This window comes from Mesoplodon bidens (genome assembly GCF_964165515.1).
Source record: "Mesoplodon bidens genome assembly, chromosome: 12".
In the NCBI taxonomy this organism is placed as follows: domain Eukaryota; kingdom Metazoa; phylum Chordata; class Mammalia; order Artiodactyla; family Ziphiidae; genus Mesoplodon; species Mesoplodon bidens.
Window position 1 is genome coordinate 10662789 of NC_138168.1, and position 16044 is coordinate 10678832.

Below are 16044 nucleotides of genomic sequence, written 5' to 3' on the forward strand. Positions count from 1 at the left end.
ATGGTACTGACACAAAAACAGAAATACAGATCAATGGAATAGGATAGAAAGCCCAGAGATAAACCCATGCACATATGGTCACCTTATCTTTGATAAAGGAGGCAAGAATATACAATGGAGAAAAGACAGCCTCTTTAATAAGTGGTGCTGGAAAAACTGGACAGCCACATGTCAAAGAATGAAATTAGAACACTCCTAACACCATACACAAAAATAAACTCAAAATGGATTAGAGACCTAAATGTAAGACCAGGCACTATAAAACTCTTAGAGGAAAACATAGACAGAACACTCCATGGCAAAAATCACAGCAATATCCTTTTTGACCCACCTCCTAGAGTAATGGAAATAAAAACAAAAATAAACAAATGGGACCTAATGAAACTTAAAAGCTTTTGCACAGCAAAGGAAACCATAAACAAGATGAAAAGACAACCCTCAGAATGGGAGAGAATATTTCCAAATAAAGCAACTGACAAAGGATTAAGCTCCAAATTATATAAATATCTCATGCAGTTCAATATTTAAAAAAACAAACAACCCAATCAAAAAATGGGCAGAAGACCTAAATAGACATTTCTCCAAAGAAGATATAAAGATTGCCAACAAATACATGAAAGGATGCTCAACATCACTAATCTTAGAGAAATGCAAATCAAAACTACCCTGAGGTACCACCTCTCACCGGTCAGGATGACCATCATTAAAAGTCTACAAACAATAAACACTGTAGAGGGTGTGGAGAAAAGGGAAGCCTCTTGCACTGTTTGTGGGAATGTAAATTGATACAGCCACTATGGAGAACAGCATGGAGGTTCCTTAAAAAACTAACAATAGAACTACCATACGACCCAGCAATCCCACTACTGGGCATATACCCTGATAAAACTATAATTCAAAAAGAGTCATGTACCAAAATGTTCATTGCAGCTTTATTCACAATAGCCTGGAGATGGAAACAGCCTAAGTGTCCATCATTGGATAAATGGATAAAGAAGATGTGGCACATATATACAATGGAATATTACTCAGTCATAAAAAGAAACGAAACTGAGCTATTTGTAATGAGGTGGATAGACCTAGAGTCTGTCATACAGAGTGAAGTAAGTCAGAAAGAGAAAGACAAATACCGTATGCTAACACATATATATGGAATTTAAGAAAAAAAATGTCATGAAGAACCCAGGGGTAAACCAGGAATAAAGACACAGACCTACTTGAGAATGGACTTGGGGATATGGGGAGGTGGAAGGGTAAGCTGTGACAAAGCGAGAGAGAGGCATGGACATATATACAGTACCAAACGTAAGGTAGATAGATAGTGGAAAGCAGCCGCATAGCACAGGGAGATCAGCTCCGTGCTTTGTGACTGCCTGGAGGAGTGGGATAGGGAGTGTGGGAGGGAGGGAGATGCAAGAGGGAAGGGTTGTGGGAACAGATGTATATTTATGACTGATTCACTTTGTTAGAAAGCAGAAACTAAAAAAAAAAAAAAAAAAAAAAAAACAATAGCCAAGACACGGAAGCAACCTAAGTGTCCATCCAGAGATGAATGGATAAAGAAGATGCGGCCCATATATACAATGGAATATTACTCAGCCATTAACAGAAACAAAATTCAATTATTTGTAGTGAGGTGGATGGACCTAGAGTCTGTCATACAGATTGAAGTATGTCAGAAAGAGAAAAACAAATACCGTATGCTAACACCTATATATGGAATCTAAAAAAAAAAAAAAGTTTCTGAAGAACCTAGAGGCAGGACAGGAATAAAGACGCAGTGTAGAGAATGGACTTGAGGACATGGGGAGGGGGAAGTGTAAGCTGGGACAAAGTGAGAGAGTGGCATGGACTTATATACACCACCAAATGTAAAATAGATAGCTAATGGGAAGCAGCCGCATAGCACAGGGAGATCAGCTCAGTCCTTTGTGACCACCTAGAGGGGTGGTATAGGGAGGGTGGGAGGGAGACGCAAGAGGGAGGGGATATGGGGATATATGTATACATATAGCTTGTTCACTTTGTTATACAGCAGAAATTAACACACCATTATAAAGGAATTATACTCAAATAAAGATGTTAAAAAAAATAAATTGAAAGCACAAAAAACCGCATCCATTTTCCATTGCAATCAATAGCAAAAGTAAAGAACAGGGTATGCTAGGGATCAGAAATCACAGATGTCTCAGAGTACAGCTATGGCAGTAAGCAGTAAAGAGACTGGATGCAATCTCCCTCAATTATAGAGAGGTCTACCAAAAACTATAGTAAGCATCTTGTTATATACATACACACACATACATAGGGTTGTGCCTACTCCTATCAATAACCTGCCCAGAATATACACATGGAAGCTACACTCTGGCCTTTGTAACTTATTAATTCCTTTTCTGAATTACATGAATTCCTTTGCACAATACCTCTAATGCCCAAAGTAAGCCACCCAATATACTCTTTAGCCACATCCATATGTCCATCACCCTCAGTCTACCTCCATGTAGCATCAGTATAAATATATGATCAGAATAAGCATAGATATTTAAATTCTTCTTGGACCCCAGGGAAATCAGAATCAGAAAACAGAAAGTCATGGTGAATGACTTATGGCCCAATATGAAAATGCTCAGTAAGATTTGAGTAAATGAGACAAGTCCAAATGTGATGAGCCACTGGGAGGCCTTCAAATCTCTGGGTTTATCTACAATTGTTAGAATATAATGTATTTTTTCCAAGAGGAATCTTATCCTTCTGTCTTTCAAAATCGTCACAGCCAAATTAAAAAGGCTGAATATCTCACAACAACCAAGAAATTGATTTGTTGGACTTCTTCAAGATTGTATATTTCAAACCGTATCTTTATAGATGAGGAAGCTCAGACTCAAATATTTGCCCAAGTAAACACCTGTTAGAAGTGTAGCTGAGACTGGCACCTGGGTTCCTAAGGCTTTTTACCAGTACTCTTTCTTTTTTTAAAAAAATCACATTTTTATTATTAAATATTCCATTCATAAACATATATGTATAACATATAATATTAGAAAAAAATAAGCACCCATGCACCTCCACCACCATGCTTGAAATAGAATATCACCTGTATAGATTGAAGTCTCCTATTCCTGATATGATGGGATCCCTCTCTCTCCATCATTGGTAAACTACTATCCCCAACTTTTTTTTTTTTTTTTTTTTTTTGGCTGTGTTGGGTCTTCGTTTCTGTGCGAGGTCTTTCTCTAGTTGTGGCAAGCGGGGGCCACTCTTCATCACAGTGCGCAGGCCTCTCACTATTGCGGCCTCTCTCGTTGCGGAGCACAGGCTCCAGACGCGCAGGCTCAGTAACTGTCGCTCACAGGCCTAGTTGCTCCGCGGCATGTGGGATCTTCCCAAACCAGGGCTTGAACCCATGTCCCCTGCATTGGCAGGCAGATTCTCAACCACTGCGCCACAAGGGAAACCCTACTATCCCCAATTTTTATCTTTCCTTTGCTTTTAAAAAAATTTACCAAACATAGACACAGACATACCTATGTGGGCTATTGTTTAGTTTTACCCATTTTGTCATGTATGTAAATGGAGTCATTTCATATGCATTCATCAGTCACATTTTTTGCTTAGCATTGCATGATTTTGAGAATCAGACATGTTGATGTGTGTAGTTACAGTTAGTTCATTTTCACTGTTGCAAACCATTCTGTTGTATGTATACACAACAATTTGTTTTTCACCTGTTCAAATGATGGACATTATATTGTGCCTGGTTTTCACTCTTAGGAGCAATGCTAACCTGAAAGGTCTCATATATGACCTCTGGCAGAAACATACAATAGCATCTCCAGGGAACATACTCCAGGAAAGGAATTTCTGGTCCATAGCGTATGTACATTTTCAACTTTATAAGGTATTGCCACACCGGTTTCCAAAGGAGCTATACCAATTTGTCTAACTATCCTTCATTCTTGATAACATTACCAGCTATCCAGGGTGCCCAATGTATTTACAAGGGTCCTTATTAGAGAAAAGAGGGAGGTAGGAGGAGAGTCAGAGTCAAAGAAGATGTGATGATGCATCTCCTTGGCCACAAGCCAAGGAATTATACAGCTGTTAGAAGCTGGAAAAGGCAAGGGAACAATTCTCCCCTAGAGCCTCCAAAAGGAACAGAGCCATGCTGCCCCATTTCAGACTTCTAACCTCCAGAACTATATGATAATAAATTTGTGTTGTTTTAATCCACTAAGTGTGGATTAAATGAATGCAAATGGGTAGAGGTTGTGGGGAATGAGAAGTTGTTCTTTTCACTTCCTAAAAATATCCCAGGGCAACCACCAAAAATGTCTTGTTACAAAGACAGAAAACTCATGGTGTTTGGGGGAAAACACAGGAAGTTTAATATCCATGCTGAGTACTAGGTGAAAAAAAGAAAAACAAAAAAGAGACTGAAAGACACAGTTATAGAGGCTCCTGCATGCTAAATGAGTAGCTTTATTTTATCTTGTAGGTTATGAAAAGCTTTTGATTGATTTCAAGTAACGCATTGACAGGATCTGATTTGCATTTTGTGTAGATGCTCTGATGTCCTAGTGGAGATGTACCTAAGAGAGCATGAGCAGAGCAGGGAGACAGACTGTAGATGGAGGCTGTAAGTATCAGAGCAGAGGTGAGGCAGTGGCAAAGAGAGACGAGGAGGAGGCAGATTTGAGAAATGACTAGTGATAGATCAGCAGGATTTGGAAAGGAACTGCATTTGATGGCTGAGAAAGAGTAAGGGTCTAGGATTATCCTTACCTCCCTGGCTTGGACATTTGGATATTCGGTTGGGTCATAACTGAGATAGGTAATACAGAAGGGAGAGAGTTTCAGTTTCTGAGGAGGGGAATAAATGAGTTCCCTGTGGGACACACTAAGCACCAGGGAGAATGTCAGTTCAGTCTGTTAAAAGACAGAAAGAAAAAAACAGGTTAAGAAGAGGTTTTGAACAGCTTACCTGCATGATTCTCTATATCCTGAAGTTGAGCATCCAGTGACAAATCAGCAACAAGGAAACCTGAGTATTGAAGAGCTATCAAGAAACTATATGTACATAGTTTATAAATAAATGAGTGTTAGGTAAATTTTGGAGTGGATCAGCTATAAATCTTGCTCTCAGTGCAGAAATTTGTTCCAGAAGTTCGAGCTTCTAGTTGGTGGTGCTTGTGGTTTCTGGCTAAATATAATGTTATTGTCAAATTGCTTGTTTGAATTCTTTTTGTTTATTAGAGCCCAAGTGTGGTAAAGAATTGACCGTGTAGCAACAAATATTTGAAGAGATAAAGCTCAATATGAACACAGTCCAAACCAAAAATATATGGCTGGGTGAGAATGCAGAAGCAAAAATGTGCTTTAATCTCAGGGACACAAAGCTGTTATATCCAGCATACACTGATAATTGAGAAATTCATCAGAAAGCAAACTAAAAGCAGTACAAATAAAATTCAAACTTTTATAAATTTTAGAAAATCTAAAATTAGCATTCTAAATAAATCTTTCAAAATACTGGGAAGCCATAATATAGAGCTCTATTTCATATGTAGGAGATTAAACCACGACGTGCAAGCTTATAACTTCCTTTTCATGAGCATTAATCAAAACTGATCTTTAGCCATTATGTCTTTAATGTATAACATTCTCTTCATAAGTAATTGATAAATTGAGGACTTTCCAAAGCCATAAAAATAAAGCAATACAAGACCTCAAAACTGTTCCAATCTATATGTTTATTCTCTAAATAAAACTAGGCTAGATAAACCTGCAGTTACTTTCAAATAATTTTGAAACCTTGCTTCCATCAGTAGTCATTCCAGTATTTCATCACAGGAACATCTCCTTGGGTCTTCTCCAAAATATCTTTTTTCTAAATTATTTAAATTCCACTGTTTCAAATCAGTAGGAGATGACCATCCTGAGATAATTTTTATAATTTAATAGTTAGTAAGCAGATGCTATTCCAAAGAGGGTGATATATCTAAACATCCCCTTGAAAGAGCTAGTTGGATCCTTAAATAAAGGATTCTTATGTTATATAGAGTGTAGCATTATTAGAAAGACCTTAATTTATTTTATTATTATTATTTTTTTTGCTATACGCGGGCCTCTCACTGTTGTGGCCTCTCCCGTTGCGGAGCACAGGCTCCGGATGCACAGGCTCAGCAGCCATGGCTCACGGGCCCAGCCACTCTGCAGCATGTGGGATCCTCCCAGACCGGGGCACGAACCCGTGTCCCCTGCATTGGCAGGCGGACTCTCAACCACTGCACCACCAGGGAGGCCCCTAATTTATTTTTAATGTTTTTACCCTTAAATGTCTTTCAGAAACAGAATGGATTTCTATGGTTATGTAAAAAAAATTACCCCTCCACAAATTAAAAACATAAACTAACCTAGGGCCTCAGCAAGAGGATTTAAAAGGCTGGGCTCTGAAATGACATAAAGATTCATTTACTTATGTGTCTGACAGTGGATGTTGGCGTCAGCTAGGAATTGCGCTGCAGCTGCAGCTGCAGCCTGGAACAGCTGCATGTGGCCTCTGTATGTTGCTGCCTCACAACATGGTAGTGAGGTCCCAAAGGAAACATCCTGAGAAAGAGAAAGCAAGGAAGAAGCCATAGCACATCTTATGCTCTAGTCTCAGAAGTCACACGGCATCATTTCTGCCACCTTCTATTGGTCCAGGCATTTTAAAAATCAACCCATATTCAAAGAAAGGGTGCATCGTCCCAAATTTAGGCTAGAGAGGGACATATCTCATTGTAAGAAGATCACAGAAAGGGCTATCTATCTACATTGGTGTGGCACTTTTTAGAAAGTACAATCTGCCATAGTCTGGATTCCAGTAAGAATGTGTCACACATCAAAGCACATCATTGTTAGGAAAGAACACTAACATCAGTAGACTTAGAGTAAATAATGTGGCAAACATATAAAGAAGACAAACGTCTTTCTTCTTATTTTAAATATTATTTATACAGTATCCACAGCAAAAAAAAAATACACAGTTCTGCAGAATTTTACATAGATAGTGAATGTAAATTTTGAAACACAAATAATTCCAATTTCAGGAGAACGTCCCAATATTCTACTATATACACAAGCAATTAAACAGCTGCTGCTGTACAGCCTTAACAGTAAACAGTGAAGTCACTAAAGGGATGTGGAAAGATAGAAGCTTCTGTTACCAGTTACAAAAGTGAGGGATGCATCTTCAAATGCCAGTGAGGTTTATTACAGTTCCTATGGGAAGGCAGTGTAGAATTTGTTAACATAAAAATTGAACTGCTATATTCAGAAGAACCACCTGGGTTGAAAAGATTCCAGTATTTTCTGTTTTCTGAAATTACCAAAATGTATCATGTCATGGAAAGCTGATATCTCCTATTTTGCTCAAGCTTATTAAGCCTGGGTACAAAAAATAAGCCACAAAAATTAAAAATAAAAAAGGATGAGTAACTGCTCTTACCCCAACTGCATAAAATACATAGCTCCTAGTGGGCAATTAGGTATACAATACAGTTTGCTCCTGTTACCAGGGCAGACTGTAACAGAGGGCTATTGACTTATGTTCTCAGAATACCCCACTGCCAATGCCTCTGAGAGCTCCCCAAGCACTCTCTCCATCTATATGGTTTTTCTGGGAAAAAAAATTTCAAAATTGATTGATATAGAAATGGAATCTGACCTAAGCCAAGACAAGGGAACCATTCTTCAGGATTTGTGGACCTGGTGGCCAGAGCTGTAAGATTAAAGCTGGGAGCTAGGAGTTCATGTTTTCACCACAAAATCTTCTCTCCTGCAAGTAAAGAAAGAAGCCAGAGTAGAAAGAAAAATGGAAATGGAGAGTCCTGGCTTCGTGTTCTGATTGTTCTTGAGAACTGATTACATTACTGCCCTTGCTTCTCTGAGACATCCCATGTATTAGCCAGAAATCACCCACTCAGCTACAAGGAATAGAAAACTCAATCAGTAGTGATTTCAATTTTTTTTTCAGACTGCAGGAAGTCCAGAGCTGACGTAGGGATGACATCAAGTATCCACGTTCTCTGCAGTGTCCCAGCTCCACCGCTCTTGGAGCATTTATCACAATGGTACAAGAAGCTGTGGCACCTCTTAGGTTTGATGAGACTCTGCAAGGTGATGTATCTGAATTTCAGGCAAGATGAAGAGCAGGCACAAGATTTTATTTGAGAAAGAGCTCTCCCAGGGACTCCCACCAGCACACAGGGTTACTCCTAGCTATAAAGGAGATGGAGATTTCTAATTTCCTTGAGAAGTCAAGAGTCATAAATTATCAACATACAAGGAAAATGCTCAAAAATTTTGGTTGGCCACAAATGAAAATTATCTGCTAAACCCTAGTATACTTTGACCCACTTACTTGTCCTTAAACCACTTGAGTTTCTGAAACCTAGAAGCAAATGTACCAATGAAGTTGATCTCTTTCATTTATTTCTATAATACCAACTACACTATATTTTGTTCCTCTCAATTATCTTGATACTTCAATTATCACACACGCAAAAAGTAATGGCTCAAATGAATATCTTAAACACAAGAGCAAGTAATATCTTGAAGTAAATATCTGCTGAATCAATGGGGTTTAAATACAGAACCAAAATAGCACAAGATTTCTTGTAAGTCTAGCTTTCAAGGTCTTTCTTCTCTATGAGATAGTAGCTTTCCCTATAAGAAGCCATGTATCATCTGATGTCTTTCCTACCACAAGTAAATAAATGCATGTAAGATGCTAAGCACAGCGTGTGGCACAAGGTGAGTCCAACGCCCACTTCTCTTCCTTCCAAGCTCCAGGTGCATCCTGCATCACGCTCCCTGAGCCCTGCGGTCCCGCCAACTACAAGGTGCTCATTGTCTCTCCACCAAAGATCGCTTTCCTTATCCATTTCTGTGTGAAACCACAATAAACACAGCCACCTAGGCTTGAAATCTGCTCTTCTCAGTCACTTTTCTCTTCCTCACACCATCTCGGTCAGCCATTTTAAGCCTCCGAAATCAAATGTCTCTTCGTCCTCAGCACGCACCACCTCCTCAGAGGTTCTGCTTCACAGTAACTCTTTGTGTCTGAGGGAAAAAAAAAAAAAGAAAAGAAAGAAAGAAAGAAAGAGAGAAAGAGAGAGAGAGAGAGAAAGAAAGAAAGAAGAAAGAAACAAAGAAACAAAGAAAGAAAGGAAGGAAGGAAGAAGGAAAGAAAGAAAAAGAAAGAAAGAAAGAAAGAAAGAAAAGAAAGAAAGAAAGAAAGAAAGAAAGAAAGAAAGAAAGAAAGAAAGAAAGAAAGAAGGAAAGAAGGAAAGAAAGAAAAGGAAAAAATAAGAAAAGAAAAGCTGCTGGCTTATTAAATAAGACAAAATATTCTCAAACCCTCCCAAGTTATCTGTGGAAGGAGGCTCTTGAGTGGAGAGGGTGCTGGACTTTGTAGCGCAGACGCCCTAGCAGTTCCCTGGAGACCTCTGTCTAATTCCCATCCAGAGAACTCTGCTCGCTTTTAGATGAACCAGCTCGAGGGGACCTACGACCCTTCCTTTAACACTCTATACATTATAGCCTTGGATAGAATGTTCTAAATAACGTTTTGTTAAAGGTTTAGATAACAAGGAAAAATACACAGAAATAAAAGCATATTTTCAGTGACTTAGGCCTAATTTAAAAGCTACAGCTTACTCTTCAGCTGGAAGGCCCTCGTTTGATGGACACTATTTGGGATTGTCCCCAAACAAAGCTATATTCCTTCATATTAGAGAGGGGGGTGGGGGAGAAAGAGAAGGAAGGGAGGGAGAAGAGAAGAGTAGAAGGAGGGAGGGAGGGAAGAAGAGAAGAAAGGAGAAAAAAAGGCCTATAATAGTCATGTATCTATCACCTGTGAAATCCTTAAGAAACACACATCATACTAACTCAGTTTCCAGGAATGGAGATTTTTCAGAACTCCCCAGTGATGCTCAAGCTCCCGCCTCCTGCCACGAGCCTGGCCAGTCAGTCCTGAACATGTCCCTGGTGAGCTGGAGGCAGTGGGGCAATCCGGTGGCTGAGAGCAGAAGTGTCTTTGAAAGTTTCAGCGTTTACCTTAAACATCCGTGTGAATGTTTCTTCCAACTTCATAATTCAGTAGTATTTGTCTTAATGTAAAAATTTCCCTACATCTACACATACAATCAATGCTTCAGGAATGTGCGTACACTTTCCTGTGGCTTTGAGAACCAGAAGAACCTTTACTCCCTTTGAGAAGCACAGGATTGGAAAGAGAAGTGGCTCCGCCACACCCTGCAGGAGGCCCGTTCTAGATCCTGCCTTGGATCAGCCTCTCTCACCACGACTAAGCTGGAAACTTTCTTCCTGCCTTCCGGGCGCCCCTACCCTAAGGAGTCAACATCACTGGGGCCTCTCAAGTCTACTCCTTTTCTTCTTTGTCCACAGATCACCTGTCCTGTTGCTGGATCACAAGCTCCCCATTCTTCTCTGTCCTGATTTCTAGGATCTGTGCCTTCTTTCTTTCTGCCCACCTTTGCCACTTTCTTCACCATTGTTTCATGCACACCTTGTCCTATTACATGACTCTGGCTTTCAACACTAAGCACAGTGGTTCCAAACAGACCACCTGCCCCTAGTAACCCCCTGAGCCCAACCTAACTCTTCCTGCATTGCCTGTGCTGTAGGATTCCCAATGTATGACCCTGTGGGTTTTTACACTCTGGTCACCAGTCACGTCCCTTTTTCCTTCCTCGTGCCTCTGTGCATGACCCCTTCATTAATTTCCATTTGTTGAGCAGCAGAATCAGCTACTTAATCTGTGGGACTCAGTGTAAAATGAAAATGTGAAGCCTCTTGATCAAAAATTATGAATTTCAAGGCATCCATAGCAGAGCATTACATCAAGCATGAGGCCCCTCTAGACTGGGACCCTGTGTGGGACTCCACAGGGCCCAGGTCTGGGAAGTTGGCTCTGGTTGCCACCCTATTCAAAGACTTTTTACTACATATTTTCTCTTACTGAAAGTAATTTCTAGCCAGCTTTTCTGACACCAGCTGTCTAGTTTTCCTATAAGCTGCTTCCATTTTAGTAATCCTATCATGCCATACCCTTGCTCATTCAACAATGATAAACATACTGTAAAACCACTGTGCTCTCCTGCTTTCTTATATGGCACCATTTTCATGCATTTATCCTGTTCTCTTGACACAAATGGCTATGTTTTGCCTCTACCTCTACGTTCAGGCTATTCCCTCAAACTGGAAGGCCTTTAACCCATTCTACCAATACATTCATTCCATAATCGCAGGCCTAGGTAAAAATTGCCCCAACTATTGGTCACTCCTCTTTGCCCCCAGATGAAATGACTTATCCTTCCTCTGAAGGCCCAGAACTTTTATTGTCTGTGTCAGGCAGATGGCAATTATTACTGTATTGCATGTAATTTTTTTTTCTGTACATAGTGATTTGCATCCCCTATCTTAAAATCAACCTCTGTCTTTATCTCCTGAATACCCTGGGCATGTAGTGTGCTCAGTACATACACTATTTGTCTAAGGGTTTTTGAGTCTATTTTGAACATACCATGCAAAGAAGTCCTTTAACCCCAGACATTTAAATGCCTCTCTTCTTCAGTAAAATTCTGAAAGGGCACGTCTGCTCATTCTTTTCTTCAGAATGAGACCAGGATGTTTATCTATAGGATGGAGAAAGGGATGGAGGGAGAGAAAAATAAAAGAGGGAATTGGCGATATTCCCAGTTCCTCCTAAACTGAGAGACGTCCAGACCTCTTGATTTATTGGTAGTGTCTCTCCCAGACTTTAGACATATGAATCTGCCTGTAAACACAGAATGCATTCCAAAGTCAAATGGGTTGGGGATTTGATTGCATATTAATGAATTTATGGCTTATGTTCTCCTCATTAGAGAAGATGACTAAAAGTAAACTGTGTAAAGTGAACATGGGAGTAAGGAAATTAAGGAACTAATAAAAGTCCTTTTTTTTTGTTTGTTTCTTCTTAGAGAATTGGGTGACTTCTGAAATGTACCCTCAGCAACATTGGGAATTTGATTAGCTTATTGAACTAACTATGTATTACTTACTAGTGTGCACTGAGGAGTTAAAGACTAATTAAATATGGTCTATGATTCTGAGTAGTAGCAGAAATGCCTTCTAGAAAAGGCGGGTTCTTGTCTCTGAAATGGGAGCTGGGGCAGGAGTGGCAGCAATGGAAAGAAGTAGATTATATGATGATCAAGTAGAAAATAACAAGAGCCAAGGTCATTCAGAGACCCTCCCAGGTGTTGGGATCTGGCCTTCCCCTGCCCCAGGAGAAACTCGTGATGAGAAATAAGTGACCAACAGCCAAAAGCTGCTAGGTGGGAGTCCGAGCGCGGAGCCAGAACATCTGTTTGGGAGTGTCATCTGTTTGGGAGCAGACACTGAAAGCTAGGAACAAGGACAGGCTGGCCAGAAGGATGCTAAATTTACCGCAACTGGGGAATCCAGGTATTAGTACACAGAACGGCCCCGGGAGTGTTCTCAAATTAGTATAATACTCTCTCAAGACCTTCATTCATTTATTTTCTTTTAGAATGAAAAGCCATGTCATGGCCCTGGAAATTGTTATAAAACTAACTGATCCTCAAAAAGATCTCATGATCATACCAAAGAGTAAAAGGTATAAAATGGCTTCCGTAGCAGAGCAGCCTTAATAGGAGAGTACTGGGCTCTAAAATGTCATTATGCCATCTCTTTTTCATTCTGCCTCTCTTCTTTCCTGAAGAAAAAAGATAGTGGACTGCAGGGAAAACGGGAATCATCTCTGCATTTAGAAAGCAAAGGCAATGCATTGCATGTCCCAAAAAGGTCACTGGCAAAAGTGTCACATTCCCCCAAATTCGGTGAATGTCATCAGCCCCATTAGAATATTATCATGAATCATAAAATATTAGTTGTTTCGCACTTTAGAAAGTGTGGATGGAGAGGAAGAATTAGAGAGGATGATGAAATTCCCAGGAAAAATCAAAGACAACGAGATATCAACCTGGCACCCTGATAAAGCCTTGGTAGGCTAGGATGCACTGTACCAAGATGTGGGAAGCACCCCTGGGAGATACTTGAGAGAAGAGGGTGTCTTGCATACGGCAGTAGAAATGAAGCAGGCACCCTGAAACCAACATTGCATTCCCACTCCTTGAAGAAGAGATCATGAAATCATGCGCACATAACAACCTTCTGATGCTGAGCCCAGACTCCCCAGTGGACTTCTGCTTGGAGGGAGGGACATGAGGGGCTCAGGCTTATAGGAAGGTTTCAGGAGTATATTTTAACATGGCTTTCAGAATTGTTTGTGGTAGGGCAGGCGGTTTGTTTATTTTTTAAATTTTGTTTGATTTTGCTTTTTGAGAACCACATAGTTTCAGCATCATATCTTAGTCTTTGACTCCGAATGGCTGTTGCAGCGTCTGCGTTAAAGTAGAACGGTCCTTAAAAAGAGTGGGAGGTGTTGAATGACATTTATTGGGGTTTAAAAGGCTGGAGGGCACCTCTGCAGTACTCAGCAGGCAGCTGACCACAACTTTGCTACAACTATTGTAGAGATGACAACAGGAAAGTATCTATTCTAAAACAAGGTCAATAATCAATTTAGGGAGTTTCTAACAGGGGAGCCTAGCTGATCAAATTTCCTGAATAGCAGAGTTATACCACTGTCTGTCCTGACTCTGGAAGACAGAGTTCAGGAGAGGAGAGGAAGGGAAATGGCACAGATGATCTGATTAGTGCAGTTGCCCCATTCCACACCTGGTGTGGTCTCAGACCTCACAGCAGACCACCCTCATTTCCAGCAAGTAAGTGGCAAAGCCACAGCTAGAAATAAAATCTGATTCTAGAGCACACTGCTCTTGTACTGCATCATCATAACTGGTTTTGGTCTTGCTAAAATAGAAAACATTTCTAAAAGAATGAATCAGCCTAAGAAAAGAGAAAAATAGATCAAATTCAGGTCACTACAACTGGAATTATTATCATTAATTCTGTCTAGTGAAATCCCAGCCACCATATCCTCAACCTCCAGCACCTGCTGGACAACTGTAATCCTTAAGATTAAAATATATATAAAATTTAGCACTACTTGTGCAACTTCCATTTGCCAAGCAAAAGTGTTACTTGCTTTCTGTATTTGATCGTCACAGTCAGGCCGGTTATAATCCCAGTTTTATAGCTAAGGACACTAAAGTTATATGACTCCCATAACACCGAGTCTGGCTGTTTGAATGTAACACACAATACATCCTCACTGCTTTGTCTGCTCTCACTCTCGGTAAGGCATTTCTGTCCTGAGTGTATGCATTGGTTATACCTCAGGACAAGCATAGGTCACAGGACAAGCAATATGAAAGGTAGGAAACATTTAACACAATATTTGGTTAAAACACATCTATTGTGCCCTAATCAATGTAACCATATACATGTAATACAACCTAGACATATCCAACGATCCATTCTTTTGCATGTCAAACCACCCAGTTGTCAAACTGGTACAATTTGCCCAGGATTAACATTATACAATGACTTTAATGTTTAACCATTACATATCCCAATGTAAAAAAATGAGCTAAATAAATCACATGGATTTAGAAATTCAAACATTTCTGACAGCGTTAATGGATATATAGTATAAACTTCCAAGGTTATCATCCCTGCCATTGCTGGTTTTAACTTCCTATAAGTTTTCCCAAATAAATGTTAATTTCCCTAAACTACAAAATGATTAGCTGACAAATGTTTAAAAGAAATATATTTGGGCACAAGGGAAAAAAAACAGTCTAGTAATTTTCCATCAGATAATTTTTTCCAAAACTTTATTTGCTCTTAGATAATATAGTATGTTTTGGATTTTAAATCTCAGACTTGGAATGCTTGTATCTCAATGAGAAACACATTCTTCTGCAGAAAAAAAAAAAAAGCTTTGTTAGCAGAGTGAACAAAAATTATAACTTTAATGAAAGATTATGCTCTACTTCAGATAGAATCTGTGCCATGTTTAGCCCTACGCATGATGTAGTTTGATGCATACCTCCCCCACCCAAAAAAAACTTACAAATTACAGCAAAAAGCTCTTTGTCACTTTCTTGCCTCAGTGCCAAAATTGTCACTGTTTGTTACTGCTCTAGACTGGATAAAAGGCAGTTGTCAAACCATATGTTGCCTTTGAGGAAAACTGTAGCTGTCAATACTAATACCTTAGAGATGGCTACGCTATCATGTTATCTCAGGCAGAAGTGAGACATAAAACATATGAATATTGATGGAAGTTTGGAAGCATAGAGAATCAATAAACAGAGTGAGTGAGGGCTATGAGGGATCTGGAGAAGCATTAAAGAAAGCTCCACCAATTAACTGCTAATTTTATTTTTGGTTGCATTTGTTCTTTTTTTAAATTTTTTATTAGTTTCTGCTTTATAACAAAGTGAATCAGTCATACATATGCATTTGTTCTTTTATATCTTGTCCTTAATACAACCTACTTTCAGTTATTAACATTTAATTAGATGCTAGAAAAAACCCACTCCTTGGAATAAGAGAAAGTAACAGCTAGTAATAAAGAGAAAGAAAAAACTGGTTTCAATATTAAACTTCAGAAAGGTTTAAAATGCTAAAATATTAAAACAAAATGTAAGATGGTTGGAGATTGGAAAGTTTCAGCAGATACCTTTCAGAAGATACCTTTCACCAGCTGTTGATAAAACTCTGTAGGAGAAATACTGTAGCAGAAATGTTTGGCCTTTTTTGTTCTTGATAAAATTGTATGAAAGAAATTTAAGACTGTTAGAGAAATTTTTAAAAAGAACTCAAATAGATACCTCTCTCAAATTTTTAGTCAGGTTAATAAAATGTGTATTTGAGGACAAACTTTAAAATTGAAAAATGTAAGAAGTAGATAAATGTTGTTCCTGAATTTCACTTCCCACTATTGAAAATGAATGGGTGAAGTTATCCACAGGTGAGTAATTCCAGGCACCAGAACCTATA

The 16044-nt window shown here is 39.3% G+C and overlaps 1 long non-coding RNA gene across 1 annotated transcript in view; it reads right to left on the reverse strand.

The window, feature by feature from the left end:
• Positions 1 to 343: 343 nt before the first annotated feature.
• LOC308626096 overlaps positions 344 to 16044 on the reverse strand; it is a 166448-nt gene continuing 150747 nt past the window's right edge. Inside the window, exon 3 of the long non-coding RNA XR_014017200.1 lies at positions 344 to 375. This is a non-coding gene — a long non-coding RNA (uncharacterized lncRNA). The remainder of the gene's footprint in view (positions 376 to 16044) is intronic.